Source organism: Salmo salar, chromosome ssa20, assembly GCF_905237065.1.
Source record: "Salmo salar chromosome ssa20, Ssal_v3.1, whole genome shotgun sequence".
NCBI lineage: Eukaryota > Metazoa > Chordata > Actinopteri > Salmoniformes > Salmonidae > Salmo > Salmo salar.
Window position 1 is genome coordinate 29,649,935 of NC_059461.1, and position 16,505 is coordinate 29,666,439.

Genomic DNA, 16,505 nt, shown 5'->3' on the forward strand with positions numbered 1-16,505 from the left:
AAGGGCACAATTAAGTGGCGCATGCAGAGAGAAACAACACAGAGCATTATGTATAGGGCGAGAGTCTCCCTTTCTTTCATACCAAATCACTGCATCGCCTAGGAATGTCATGACATGATTTTTTTTATCATAGAGGTGAACACGAAATACATTTTCTTATGTGTTTCATCAACATGGCTTAGTAGCTGTTCATTTTAGTCTACTTCATTGTTTTATGGCAGTATGCATACCAGTATTAGGTGCATTACCGCCACCTACCAGGCTGGAGTGTGATAACCAATCAACCAACCAACTAACTATTCAATCACTTCACATACCCTTTCTTCAGTCAGCATCTGTTGGCCCAATGGATGTGCGGAGTGGGAGACTATCGTTCTGTCATGAACCATGAGAAAGAGGCTCTGTCTGCTTTCACCAGCCTGGTCAGTACCTATCACACTGTGTGTGTGTGTGTGTGTGTGTGTGTGTGTGTGTGTGTGTGTGTGTGTGTGTGTGTGTGTGTGTGTGTGTGTGTGTGTGTGTGTGTGTGTGTGTGAGTGTGTGTGTGTGTGTGTGTGTGTGACCCTGTTGTTTCTCTCAGTATGGTGAGGACCACCCCCAGAGACGCTACAGCTACGAATTTCTGCACTCCATTACCCAGCAGGCAGTGCGTGTGGAGCGCTCTCTGAGGAAAGGCGGGGACGCGCTCACAGCTGAGGTAATAACAGACTATTCTATTCTCTTTTTGTGTATGAAATAAGGTCTGGAAGAGGTGACCAATAAGACCCCTTCTGTCTGTCTCCTCTTTCCACAGGGTCAGTCTGTTTCTCCCTCACCTGAGACCACTCTGGAGCAGCTGGCCCTGGTCACAGGCATCAGGACACCAAGCCACAGTTAACACGGAAGAGAAGCACCACACCCCTACCATCCCACAGTGTGTGTGCGCACGTGTAATAGTAGACATGAATCTAAACATAGGCGCGTTCTGGTCTCTTAGTGAGAGGCTTCTGGAGTTCAAACAGAAGCTGATGGAACAGAGAGAGGCAGCTAACGCCAAACCAGAAAACACACGCACAGAAACAGTGAACGAAGAAGAAGCAGAGGGGACATCTAAAGGAGAGGAGGCTGTGGCAGTCCAGGAGACCAACAGCGAGGTGCTCTCAGTAGAGGCAGGTCACGATGAGAACCCAGCCAACAAACAGACAGTGGACTGCCATCAACAGGAGCCCACTGAGGAGAACGTAGAGGAGGGCTCAGTAGTAGAGGGGTCAGCAGTAGAGAGTGGCGCTTTTGGAGAATCCAGTGAGGGAGATGAAGACCGAGCTGCCCCAGAGGCTGAGCAGCACACAGGGACAGAGGATGGAGAGGCAGAATTGATGGTTACTGAGGAAACTGAACCAGTATAGAGGAGAGTCTGACACAAAATGGAGGTTTGGAATCTGACGGAAACAAATCAGACAGTGAGATGGTCAATGATAAGCCAGGGTCAGAAGTGAACGGATCACCAGTGATGACCAATCCTTGATAACCATCGACCAAGCAAAACTAACCCTGACCACAGCAGAGGGTGAGATGCTAGCTAACGGAACATCTGTCAGAGAGGGAGGACTGAGAGGGAAGGACCTTTTTTATTTTACTTCAAAAAAAAATTTAAGGGATTAACAGAACAAATAACCAAAGAAAAGCCATAGGACAGACAAGGCAGTAGCATATTAAAGGGGCTGTTGATTCAGCTGGATCAGAATCCTGAGAGCAGATGGCTGTAGAGGATGAAAGGGAAAAACAAGGAGAAAGAATATAGAAGTGTACCACTGTACCATTCTCTTTTATCTGGGTTCTTTACTGATATTGGGAGAGGGCTAAACTTAGTTGGTCTTTATCACCAATGTTTTGGCATCACTGTGCCATCAGGGTTTATTCAACATTAAACATGTAATTCCATTGACTCTAAATAAACCTGTGTTTTTTTAATCTTACTGCGTTGTTTGATTTAGTAACAGATGGCATATAACTGAATGTTAATTCTTAAACTGAATAAAAAACATGAGCTGGAGCACACCCAGAAAAATTATTTTATGTCGAGGTGCTGACTAATGGCAAATAAACTATAAAAAGAGTTGCGCACTTCATAAACTCCCAGTAATTTATATATGGAGTGTGCGACTCTCTTTATTTTTATAGTTTATAATTCTTACAACTGAACCAAAATATGAAAATGTATTTTTTTTTTAACATTTCATACATACTGTGCATTCAGAAAGTATTCAGACCCCTTTACTTTTTCCACTTTTTGTTGCATTACAGCCTTATTCCAAAATGTATTTTAAAAAAAACAATCCACATCAATCCACACACAATACCCCATAATGACAAAGCAAAACAATTGTTTTTTTAAATGTTTGCAAAATCACATTTACATAGGTATTCAGACCCTTTACTCCATACTTTGTTGAAGCACCTTAGGCAGCGATTACAGCCTCAAGTCTTTTTGGCTGTTCATCAAGTATTTTGCTCCATTCATCTTTCCCTCGATCCTGACTAGTCTCCCAGTCCCTGCTGCTGAAAAACATCCCAACAACATGATGCTGCCATCCGTCTTCACCTTAGGGATGGTACCAGGTTTCCTCCAGATGTGACACTTGTCATTCAGGCCAAAGAGTTCAATCTTGGTTTTATCAGACCAGAAAATCTTGTTTCTCATGGTCTGAGAGTCCTTTCGTGCCTTATGGCAAATTCCAAGTGGGCTGTCATGTTCCTTTTACTGGGGAGTGGCTTCCATCTGGCCATTCTACCATAAAGGCCTGATTGGTGGAGTGCTGCAGAGATTGGTGGAGTGCTGCAGAAATGGTTGTCCTTCTGGAAGGTTCTCCCATCTCCACAGAGGAACTCTAGAGCTCTGTCAGAGTGACCATCGGGTTCTTGGTCACCTCCCTGACCAAGGCCCTTCTCTCCCGATTGCTTAGTTTGGCCGGGCGGCCAGCTCTAGGAAGAGTCTTGGTGGTTTCAAACTTCTTCCATTTAAGAATGATGGAGGCTGTGTTCTTGGTGATCTTCAATGCTGCGGACATTTCTTGGTACCCTTCCCCAGATCTCTGCCTCGACACAATCCTGTCTCGGAGCTCTACAGACAATTCCTTCAACCTCATGAATTGTTTTTTGCACTGACATGCACTGTCAACTGTGGGACCTTACATAGACAGGCGGGTGCTTCTCCAAATCATGTCCAGTTAATTGAATTTACCACAGGCGGACTCCAATCAAGTTGTAGAAACATCTCAGGGTTGATCAGGGGAAACCGGAAGCAAAGTAACAAAATGTGGAAAAGGGAAGAGGTCTGAATACTTTCCGAATGGAGTGTGTGTGTGTGTGTGTGTGTGTGTGTGTGTGTGTGTGTGTGTGTGTGTGTGTGTGTGTGTGTGTGTGTGTGTGTGTGTGTGTGTGTGTATTTATTTATATTCCACAGATGAATAAACACAAGTTATACAGCACTTACACACAGCAGCCTGAGAGTCGGACTATAGAAATCCAACTTAGCTAACAGGATGTCCAGTATCCCACAATCCTTTTATTTTAATGAACTGGAAACCATAGACTACATCATCATTGTCTCTCCATCATCCACTCAGTAATTACTTCATCCTCCACCCCTCCCCTCTCAGCGCTGTGGTTCCCTCTGTATGATCGGGGCAGTGTTGATATTGGGGCTCTGGCACCTCAGCCAAGGTTGATTGTGGGAGTCTTTTTAGGCTGCTGGGATTGAAAGCGATGAGGCCAGTGTAATTGAAGACGTCTGGCTGGGCATGGGAATTGCCACTCCTTATACACACACACACACAGCCTGACTGAGGGAGGTTCAAACACCTCCAGAGACAGTGGATCATATGAAGCTCACTTGATTTCTACTGTATATATCTTGAGTTCTCTATGAAACATCCTGAAGAAAAAGACAATTGTTTAAAGGCAAGGTTTCACATGTATGTGTGCGCACACAGACCTGTCCTGTATACTAGCAAAGCTGTTTCCTATGATAGTCAGTAAAGGCAGCGTTTCTCTACAGCAGGCTGTTTTACAGAGCCTTCCCACAATGCATCAGGTAGAAAAGAGTTGGCCTCGACACAGCTCAGCTGAATACAACAGTACTTCATTAGTCCATCTGCAGAGACCCACATTGTCTTCTGTATTACTTCCCCACACACAACAAACCTACCTCATTTTCAGTCAGCACGGTGAAGTCAAGCTGTCTCAGTACCGCCAACTCCCCTTAGGAGAACAAAGGGTCGTACACACTGCACAGCTCCATAGGGATCTAGACAGGAATACAGTTTATATGACATATAGTATGGAATACAGTGTCATTACACACCACACTGCTCCGTGGGGATCTAGAGTGGGCCAGGATAAACTGTGAAGCTGTGTCTTTTGAGAGAGAGTGTGTGTACCTGTAGTGATTCCAACAGCAGTAAAAGCATGACAAGCTGGTAATGAGCTGTTACACAGGAAAAGAAGGAGCCTAGACCATAACACACAGACTCTGGCGGGCCGTTGGGGCTTCAGGGGCCAGTTCCCCTTCCTCAGGCCCTGGGTCACAGCCTGCTGCTGGGGAGTCTGTCTTTACCACAGCCGTCAGTTGCTCTGAGAAAGATAGGAACTCTTATCATAGTGTTTACACTTATCCAATCCTTTTTAGTTCAGCCCTACAGGGGGAGAAAGAGGGACGTGAGCAACAGTTTATCATTTTGTGTCAACTGCCGTGACTAGATAGGCCTACTGTCCAACATGTAGAAACTATTCTAAAATACTACTTATGAATGGAATTTAGAATGGTCATACGCATTGAAAAAGTGTGATTTATCAAACACTGGTCATATGCACACTGGTAAGAGATAACCATTGATAAATACCAATTGTTCTCAGACTAAGTGCTCACACACAACTTTGGCTTTTTGCATTTCGAAAGTCCCCAATTAACCATATATGGTCAATCATCCCTTTAAAGCTTGTGGGAAATATACAACACCGTACCATGAAATACAACGGCGCAACCAAAAAAAGCTAATACATTGTTTATTTTTTTGAGAGTGAAATAAAGGTGCTAGTGTCAGAGATTGAGTACAACCAAAAGGTTTTATTTGGCTCGCTCAGTTGAGCTTGACCATGAAAAATAAAAACATAGCTACAAAGAGAGGACCATTAGGACAATTAAGTTGCTTTAGCAATGGTAAATATACACTGCTCAAAAAAATAAAGGGAACACTTAAACAACACATCCTAGATCTGAATGAAAGAAATAATATTATTAAATACTTTTTTCTTTACATAGTTGAATGTGCTGACAACAAAATCACACAAAAATAATGAATGAAAATCCAATTTATCAACCCATGGAGGTCTGGATTTAGAGTCACACTCAAAATTAAAGTGGAAAACCACACTACAGGCTGATCCAACTTTGATGTAATGTCCTTAAAACAAGTCAAAATGAGGCTCAGTAGTGTGTGTGGCCTCCACGTGCCTGTATGACCTCCCTACAACGCCTGGGCATGCTCCTGATGAGGTGGCGGATGGTCTCCTCAGGGATCTCCTCCCAGACCTGGACTAAAGCATCCGCCAACTCCTGGACAGTCTGTGGTGCAACGTGGCGTTGGTGGATGGAGCGAGACATGATGTCCCAGATGTGCTCAATTGGATTCAGGTCTGGGGAACGGGCGGGCCAGTCCATAGCATCAATGCCTTCCTCTTGCAGGAACTGCTGACACACTCCAGCCACATTGTCTTGCATTAGGAGGAACCCAGGGCCAACCGCACCAGAATATGGTCTCACAAGGGGTCTGAGGATCTCATCTCGGTACCTAATGGCAGTCAGGCTACCTCTGGCGAGCACATGGAGGGCTGTGCGGCCCCCCAAAGAAATGCCACCCCACACCATGACTGACCCACCGCCAAACCGGTCATGCTGGAGGATGTTGCAGGCAGCAGAACGTTCTCCACGGCGTCTCCAGACTCTGTCACGTCTGTCACGTGCTCAGTGTGAACCTGCTTTCATCTGTGAAGAGCACAGGGTGCCAGTGGCGAATTTGCCAATCTTGGTGTTCTCTGGCAAATGCCAAACGTCCTGCGCGGTGTTGGGCTGTAAGCACAACCCCCACCTGTGGACGTCGGGCCCTCATACCACCCTCATGAAGTCTGTTTCTGACCGTTTGAGCAGACACATGCACATTTGTGGCCTGCTGGAGGTCATTTTGCAGGGCTCTGGCAGTGCTTCTCCTGCTCCTCCTTGCACAAAGACGGAGGTAGCGGTCCTGCTGCTGGGTTGTTGCCCTCCTACGGCCTCCTCCACATCTGATGTACTGGCCTGTCTCCTGGTAGCGCCTCCATGCTCTGGACACTACGCTGACAGACACAGCAAACCTTCTTGCCACAGCTCGCATTGATGTGCCATCCTGGATGAGCTGCACTACCTGAGCCACTTGTGTGGGTTGTAGACTCCGTCTCATGTTACCACTAGAGTGAAAGCACCGCCAGCATTCAAAAGTGACCAAAACATCAGCCAGGAAGCATAGGAACTGAGAAGTGGTCTGTGGTCCCCACCTGCAGAACCACTCCTTTATTGGGGGTGTCTTGCTAATTGCCTATAATTTCCATCTGTTGTCTATTCCATTTGCACAACAGCATGTGAAATTTATTGTCAATCAGTGTTGCTTTCTAAGTGGACAGTTTGATTTCACAGAAGTGTGATTGACTTGGAGTTACATTGTGTTGTTTAAGTGTTCCCTTTATTTTTTTGAGCAGTATACTTCAAATGAGTAAACAACACTGACCAATAAGCCATCCATCCTCAACAGCTCCCTCCTGTAGGCGTATAGGCTAACATTACTGTTCAGCAGAATGAACGAGTCGTGTGTTCCACCTGGCCACCACTTTCAGCAGGGTCTTTAGCGCATCACATAACCTATCACCTGCACATAAAGAGTGGAAGCCTTTTCTGTTCACATAGTTTAAATCGTTTTGGGTGCCGTCTATTGCTCCATTCGTATTTGGGAACCTATTGATGGCATCATGGCAAAGAAACCCCTCTTGACCTCAACCTGTTGTGCGATGGGGTATGAGGGGGCTGTGAGATGCCGATAGGCAAGCTGAAAAGTATCCACTGCCAAAACAACAGAGGGGTTGGATTTGGATGTACATCGGAATGGCATGTGTTTGCCTTTTTAAAGTAGGTCTTAAATCCTCCCAAAAATCCTATAAGATTGGTTTTTGGAAGCTATATCTGATGAGCTATTCAGTACTTTCTGTATAAAAAGGCCCACATGTCTCTAAAAATGTGCTCTCTGCGAAATGCAGCATGTGCCAAATCTTCAAACCACAAGATCAGCCATCTCTCATTTGATTTCCAATTATCTCAGTCTTTTATAGTATTTCAACAATGGTTTCACTTTTACAGTACCTCTCATTTAAGAAATGACTGTACTTTATATGGATTATTATTGTAACAAATGCACCTGATGTGGTCAAATTATATAGCATGTCAAAATATGTTGCATGAATTCACAAAGGAAGTACAGTGAAATCAAAAATGCATTTACTTAATACTCTCACAATTTCACTTTTTTTACATATACAGTGCCTTTGGAAAGTATTCAGACCCCTTGACTTTTTTCACATTTTGTTACGTTACAGCCTGATTCTAAACGTATAAATAGTTTTTCCCCCCTCAATCTACACACACAATGAATAAGCAAAAACATTTTTTTTGAAAAAAATATAAATAAATCACATTGTACATAGGTATTCAGACCCTTTACTCAGTACTTTGTTGAAGCACCTTTGGCAGCGATTACAGCCTTGAGTCTTCTTCCGTCTGGCCGTTCTACTATTAAGGTCTGATTGGTGGAGTGCTGCAGAGATGGTTGTCTCTGTGGAATTTCTTTCTGCATGCGTTTGACCCAATCAGTTGTGTTGTGACAAGGTAGGGAGGTATACAGAAGATGGCCCTATTTGGTAAAAGACCAAGTCCATATTATGGCAAGAACAGCTCAAATAAGCAAACTGGAAATATCACATTGTACATAAGTATTCAGACCCCTTGCTCAGTACTTTGTTGAAGCACCTTTGGCAGTGATTACAGCCTTGAGTCTTCTTGGGTATGACGCTACAAGTTTGGCACACCTGCATTTGGGGAGTTTCTCCCATTATTTTCTATAGATCCTCTCAAGCTCTCAGGTTGGATGGGGAGTGTCGCTGCACAGCTATTTTCAGGTCTCTCCAGAGATGTTCCATCGGGTTTGAGTCTGGACTCTGGCTGGGCCACTCAAGGACATTCAGAGACTTGTCCCGAAGCCACTCCTGCGTTTTCTTGGCTGTGTGCTTAGGGTTGTTGTCCTGATGGAAGATCTGACGTCCTGAGTGCTCTGGAGCAAGTTTTCATCAAGGATCTCGCTGTGCTTAAAAAAATGTTTTACCTTTATTTAACTAGGCAAGTCAGTTCAGAACAAATACTTATTTACAATGACAGCCTACCCCGACCAAACCTGGGCCAATTGTGCGCCGCCCTATGGGACTCCCAATCACAGCTGGATGTGATACAGCCTGGATTCGAAACAGGGACTGTAGTGACGCCTCTTGCACTGAGATGCAGTGCCTTAGACCGATGTGCCACTCGGGAGCTCTGTTCATCTTTGCCTAGATCCTGACTAAGTCTCCCAGTCCCTGCCGCTGAAAAACATCCACACGGCATGCTTCACCTTAGGGATGGTACCAGGTTTCCTCCAGATGTGACGCATGGCATTCAGGCCAAAGTGTTCAATCTTGGTTTCATCAGACCAGAGAATCTTGTTTCTCATTGTCTGAGAGTCTTTTGGTGCCTTTTTGCAAACTCCAAGCGGGCTGTCATGTGCCTTTTACTGAGGAGTGGCTTCCGTCTGGCCACTCTACCATAAAGGCCTCATTGGTGGAGTTCTGCAGAGATGGTTGTCCTTCTGGAAGGTTCTCTCATCTCCACAGAGGAGCTCTGGCAAAGTGACCATCAGGTTCTTGGTCACCTCCCTGACCAAGGCACTACTCCCCTGATTGCTTAGTTTGGTCAGGTGGCCAGCTCTAGGAAGAGTCTTGGTGGTTCCAAACTTCTTCCATTTAAGATTGATGGAGGCCACTGTGTTCGTGGGGACCTTCAATGCTACAGAAATGTTTTGGTACCCTTCCCCAAATCTTTGCCTCGACACAATCCTGTCTGAGCTCTACGGACAATTCCTTCGACCTCATGGCTTAGTTTTTGCTCTGACATGCACTGTCAACTGTGGGACATTATATAGACCGGTGTGTGCCTTTCCAAATCATGTCCAATAAATAGAATTTACCACAGGTGGACTCCAATCAAGTTGTAGAAACATCTCAAGGATGATCAGGGGAAACAGGATGCACCTGAGCTTAATTTCGAGTCTCGTAGCAAAGGGTCTGAGTACTTATGTAAATAAGGTGTTTCTGTTTTTCATTTTTAATACATTTGCAAAAATTTCTAAACCTGTTTTCGCTTTGTCATCAAGGGATATTGTGTGTAGATTGCTGAGGATGTTTTTATTTAGTCAATTTTAGAATAAGGCTGTAACGTAACATGTATCTGGGTTAATGATGTATGCCTTACCATACTTTCACCCCCCCCTTTTTATTCTAGGAGTTCCAGAAGGAGCTAGCTCAGTGGCGTAGGGATCCTGTGGGTGGGGGAGGGAAGAAAAAAACAAAGTATTCCTACAGGACTGTAGAAGAGCTGAACGGACCACACCGACACCAGCTGGAGAACTGGCTCAGGTCAAGGTGAGGGGGAACACGCGCACAAACACACATGCATAGTTGCTCATTTAAGTATCCAGAAACAGATTTCAACATGTGAATTGCTGTTTTTATCTCCCCCTCTCTCTAGGTGATAGATATGACAGGCAGGGAACAGAAGGTGTATTACAGCTACAGTCAGATGACTAACAAACTCAGTGTACCAGAGGAGGCTCCAATGAGCGTAGCCGCACGTGAGCAGAAGACGTCTGGATTTGCCCTGCCAGAGCTGGAACACAACCTGCAACTACTGACCGACCTGACGGAACAAGACAAACTACAGGTGACCTCTAACCCCTGACCCTTTAACTTCTTTGGGATAGGGGGCAGTATTTTCACGGCCGGATAAAAGACATACCCGATTTAATCTGGTTACTACTCCTGCCCAGAAACTAGAATATGCATCTAATTAGTAGATTTGGATATAAAACACTCTAAAGTTTCTAAAACTGTTTGAAAGGTGTCTGTGAGTATAACAGAACTCATATAGCAGGCCAAAGCCTGAGAAGATTCCATACAGGAAGTGCCCTGTCTGAGAATTTGTTGTCCTTCTGTTGCATCTCTATCGAAAATACAGCATCTGTGCTGTAACGTGACATTTTCTAAGGCTTCCATTGGCTCTCTAAAGCCGCCAGAAAGTGGAATGTGTTGTCTGCTGTCTCTGGGCAAAGAACAGCAGCAGAATTTGTAAGTGGTCAGCCTGGGGACAGTGAGACTGAGATGCGTGTTCACGAGACTACTCATTTTTTTCTTTCAGCCTTTGAATGAATACAACGTTGCCGGTTGGATAATTATCGCTATTTTACGAGAAAAATAGCATAAAAATGGATTTTAAACAGCGTTTGACATGCTTCTAAGTACGGTAATGGAATATTTTGAAATTTTTTGTCACGAAATGCGCTCGCGCGTCACCCTTCGGATAGTGACCTGAACGCACGAACAAAACAGAGCTATTTGAATATAACTATGGATTATTTGGAACCAAAACAACATTTGTTGTTGAAGTAGAAGTCCTGGTAGTGCATTCTGACGAAGAACAGCAAAGGTAATCCAATTTTTCTAATAGTAATTCTGAGTTTAGTGAGCCCCAAACTTGGTGGGTGTCAAAATAGCTAGCCGTGATGGCCGAGCTATGTACTCAGAATATTGCAAAATGTGCTTTCACCGAAAAGCTATTTTAAAATCTGACACCGCGATTGCATAAAGGTGTTCTGTATCTATAATTCTTAAAATAATTGTTATGTATTTTGTCAACGTTTATCATGAGTAATTTAGTAAATTCACCGGAAGTTTTTGGTGGGTATGCTAGTTCTGAACATAATATAACATGCTAATGTAAAAAGCTGGTTTTTGATATAAATATGAACTAGATTGAACAAAACATGCATGTATTGTATAACATAATGTCCTAGGCGTGTCATCTGATGAAGATCATCAAAGGTTAGTGCTGCATTTAGCTGTGGTTTGGGTTTATGTGACATATATGCTTGCTTGGAAAATGGCGGTGTGATTATTTGTGTCTATGTACTCTCCTGACATAATCTAATGTTTTGCTTTCGCTGTAAAGCCTTTTTGAAATCGGACAATGTGGTTAGATTAAGAAACAAAAACTTTTAACCCAGTACCACACATCTCACCCATTGCTATAACCCTATTTCCCGAGAGCTCAGAAACTCGTATAAACTAACTATATATTCCCGTCTGTCCAATTGTCTGTAGTCTTCACGGCGTCTGCAGCGTGGTGGTGACTCTGAGCCACGAGAGCTCCTGTCTGCAGATGAGGCTGGGGTCGAAACGAGACGCCATCCAGAGGCTGTAAGCAGTACGTGTCAGAGGAAGGCCCTAAAAATTGTCAAAGACCCCAGCCACCCCAGTCATAGACTGTTCTCTCTACTACCGCATGGCAAGCGGTACCGGAGTGCCAAGTCTAGGACAAAAAGGCTTCTCAACAGTTTTTACCCCTAAGCCATAAGACTCCTGAACAGGTAATCAAATGGCTACCCGGACTACTTGCATTGTGTGCCCCCCCAACCCCTCTTTTTACGCTGCTGCTACTCTCTGTTTATCATATATGCATTGTCACTTTAACTATACATGTCACTTTAACTGTACATACTACCTCAATTCGGCCGACCAACCAGTGCTCCCGCTAACCGGGCTATCTGCATTGTGTCCCACCCACCAACCCCTCTTTTAAGCTACTGCTACTCTCTGTTCATCATATATGCATAGTCACTTTAACCATATCTACATGTACATACTCCCTCAATCAGCCTGACTAAACGGTGTCTGTATGTACTTTTATAGCCTCGCTAATGTATATAGTCTGTCTTTTTACTGTTGTTTTATTTCTTTACCTACCTATTGTTCACCAAATACCTTTTTTGCACTATTGGTTAGAGCCTGTGAGTAAGCATTTCACTGTAAGGTCTACACCTGTTGTGTTCGGCGCACGTGACAAATAAACTTTGATTTGATTTGAGTACTGCAGCTGGTGGATCGCTTTCAGAGTGGAGAGACTGCACCCGGGGTGGGACCCAGCTTGCCGGTATACACACACACAAGTATTTGTGCTCTCTCAGGGCAGGTCATTGTTGAAGATGGAGAATAACAGTGGTCCCAGTATTGAACCTTGTGGTATACCCTTTTCTCTCTCTCTTTCTCTCTAGGAGTGTGCTGGTATCTTTGCGACCCTACAGAGTGAGTTCTGAGAGGAGTATAAGGTTTGGGATATCAGGCTGCGGTTGTAGTACATCCACTTATCAGAGAGAAACTATACACATGGGACCCTCTCAAAGTACACACACACTCCCTTGTTTGCTCCACCTTCAGTTGTGGAGGCACCACCAAGTGCTAGAAACACTCACATGTACTCCTAGTTTCCTCCACTGACTCCTGCTGTTTGTCTGTAGGATAGTTCATATGGTCTGGAGGAGGTGGGTCAGTGGCGAGCCATCCAGGAGTCAGGTCAGCTACACCACGCCAACGCCCCTGAAGCACACATGGACCCCTACCACAGGTAAGTCAATACCATGTCACACCTCAGAGGTGTTTGTGTGTCCCCAGTAGGCAAGTGGCAAACATATCAGTGTGTGTGTGTGTTTACAGGCTGCTGTGGGAGGTGTGGATCCCAGTGCTGCGAGTGTGTTTGTGTCGGGGTGGCAGCCTCGTATGGTAGGACCCATGGTGGACTGTGTGGAGGTATGGGCCCCTCTGCTGTCCCTCTGGATACTAAACCACATCCTGGAACAACTCATCTTCCCCAGGCTCCAGAGAGAGGTACAATCCCACAGACAAACATCAGCACTATACCAGTGATACAAATATGAAGACTCATGTCATGGTGCCAAGCTGTCTGTTGAAAAAAAATGGATAAACCTTTCAGAACCTTAAAGTAGTAGTAGCTTGGTCTTGGTAGGGTAGCTCAGAGTGTCTGCTCTTTTCTACCCAGAACCCTAAACATCATGAACACACCCTTTCGATCTCCACTAACCCCACACCTCTGTGATAGGTGGATAGCTGGAACCCCCTGACGGACACCATGCCCATCCATGCCTCTGTACCCGCCCATCCGCAGTAAACTGGCCAATGCACTGCAGCGCTGGCACCCAAGTGACGGCTCTGCCGCCTCATCCTTAATTTGTGTAATTTCTTTCCTTCTTAATGCGTTTGAGCCATTCAGTTGTGTTGTGATAAGATGGTAGGGGTATACAGAAGATAGCCCTATTTGGTAAAAGACCAAGTCCATATTATGGCAAGAACAGCTCAAATAAGCAAAGCGAAACGACAGTCCATCATTACTTTAAGACATGAAGGTCAGTCAATACGGAACATTTCAAGAACTTTGAATGTTTCTTCAAGTGCAGTCGCAAAAACCATCAAGTGCTATGATGAAACTGACTCTCATGAGGACCGCCACAGGAAAGGAAGACCGAGAGTTACCTCTGCTGCAGAGGATAAGTTCATTAGAGTCACCAACCTCAGAAATTGCAGCCCAAATAAATGCTTTAGAGTTCAAGTAACAGACACATTAACTGTTCAGAGGAGACAGTGTGAATCAGGCCTTCATGGTCGAATTGCTGCAAAGAAACCACTACTAAAGGACACCAATGATAAGAAAAGACTTGCTTGGGTCAAGAAACTCAAGCAATGGACATTAGACCGGTGTAAATGTGTCCTTTGGTCTGGAGTGAGACGCGGTGTGGGTGAACGGATGATTTCCACGTGTATTTCCCACCGTAAAGCATGGAGGAGGAGGTGTTATGGTGTGGGGGTGCTTTGCTGGTGACACTGTCTGTGATTTATTTGGAATCCAAGGCACACTTAACCAGCATGGCTACCACATCATTCTGCAGTGATACGCCATCCCATCTGGTTTGGGCTTAGTGGGACTTTCATTTGTTTTTTTTTAACAGGACAATGGCCCACCTCCAGGCTGTGTAAGGGCAATTTACCAAGGAGGAGAGTGATGGAGTGCTGCATCAGATGACCTGGGCTCCACGATCATCCAACCTCAACCAAATTGAGATGCTTTGGGATGAGTCGGACCGCAGAGTGAAGGAAAAGCAGCCAACAAGTGCTCAGCATATGTGGGAACTCCTTCAAGACTGTTGGAAAAGCATTACAGGTGAAGCTGGTTGAGAGAATGCCGATAATCTACAAAGCTGTCATCAAGGCAAAGGGTTGCTATTTGAAGAATCTCAAATATAAAATGTTGATTTGTTTAACACTGTTTTGGTTACTACATGATTCCGTGTGTTATTTCATTGTTTTGATGTCTTCAATAGTATTCTACAATGTAGAAAATAGTAAAAATAAAGAAAAACCTTTGAAAGAGTAGGTCTTTTAAAACTTTGAACCGGTAGAGTGAGAAAGCACATAGGTTGTGCTTAATAAGAATTGACTTACTCATTTCTGATTACCTTTGCTGTTGCTTAGACCTAAAATAGTGTAAATGCAGATAACTGTTTTTTTGTGTGTGTAGGTGCCGTTTCCGTGGCTCGGTAACAGTCCTAACTATGAGGAGATTACTAAGTGGTACCTGGGCTGGAAGTCCATGTTCAGTGATGCTGTTCTGGCTCAGCCACTCATAAAGGACAAGTTCAATGAATCAATCAATTAAATGTATTTATAATGCCATTCTTACATCAGCTGATGTCAAAGTGCTGTACAAAAACCCAGCCTAAAACCCAAAACAGCAAGCAATGCAAGTGTAGAAGCACGGTCGCTAGGAAAAACTCCCTAGAAAGGCCAGAACCTAGGAAGAAACCTAGAGAAGAACCAGGCTATGAGGGGTGGCCAGTCCTCTTCTGGCTGTGCAGGGTGGAGATTATAACAGAACATGGCCAAGATGTTCAAATGTTCATAGATGACCAGCAGGGTCAAGTAATAATCACAGTGGTTGTAGAGGGTGCAACAGGTCAGCACCTCAGGAGTAAATGTCAGCTGGCTTTTCATAGCCGATCATTCAGAGTATCTCTACTGCTGTCTCTAGAGAGTTGAAAACAGCAGGTCTGGGACAGGTAGCATGTCCTGTGAACAGGTCAGGGTTCCATAGCCCTAGGCAGAACAGTTGAAACTGGAGCAGCAGCACGGCCAGGTGGACTGGGGACAGCAAGGAGTCATCAGACCAGGTAGTCCTGAGGCATGGTCTTAGGGCTCAGGTCCTCCGAGAGAGAGAGAATTAGAGAGAGCATACTTAAATTCACACAGGACACCAGATAAGACAGGAGAAATACTCCAGATATAACAGACTGACCCTAGCCCCCCGACACAAACTACTGCAGCATAAATACTGGAGACCTGGAGGGGTCAGGAGACACTGTGGCCCCATCCGACGATACCCCTGGACAGGGCCAACCAGGCCAACCCCATCCACTTTGCCAAAGCACAGCCCCCACACCACTAGAGGAATACCTTCAACCACCAACTTACCATCCTGAGACAATGAAGCTATGGACATCATGAATCGCGCTGTCTTCTCTAGCCTAGGTTAGTATTACACATACACACACACACACAGCACAAGACAACATGAACTGAGAACTGACCTTTGTATAGGTTAGTATTTATTAGGATCACCATTAGCTGCTGCAAAATCATCTGCTACTCTTCCTGGGGTCCACAGTATGATACTCACCCTTCTCGTTCTCCTGTAGGTGGGGGGGGGGGTACATGCAGCCCAGTGCGAGTGAGAACATAGCGCATCACACACACACAGAGCGTTGTAAGGACTTCCAGTACGAGGCTTTGCAAGAGAGTCAGGATGCTGAGAGCGATGCATCGGTGCCAGCCTGTCCACCAACTTCAAAGACCTTATCCAGACCAAGGCTGAGGAGAACAACATTGTCTTCATGCCGCTGGTTGCCAAACGCCACGAGGGCAAACCGCTGTACACCTTTGGACGTATCATCATCTACATCGACAGAGGAGTGGTCTTTGTACAGGGAGAGAGTTTAAATAGTTAACTGAAAATTCCAGATAAGCATTTTTGCTGACTGAAACCCTTGTGTATACCTACCACTGTGGCACAAATAATATTTTTTACTGAGGAAAAATATAAATGCAACATGTAAAGTGTTTGTTTCACGAGCTAAAATAAAAGATTTCTGAAATTTTCCATATGCACAAAAAGCTTATTATTCCCTGTTAGTGAGCATTTCTAATTTTCCAAGATAATCCATCCACCTGACAGCTGTGGTGGC

The 16,505-nt window shown here is 44.8% G+C and overlaps 1 pseudogene; it reads left to right on the plus strand.

Moving 5' to 3' along the window:
- Positions 1-941: 941 nt before the first annotated feature.
- Positions 942-14,923, plus strand: LOC106580384 (tuftelin-interacting protein 11-like; annotated as a pseudogene).
- The last annotated feature ends 1,582 nt before the right edge of the window (positions 14,924-16,505 follow it).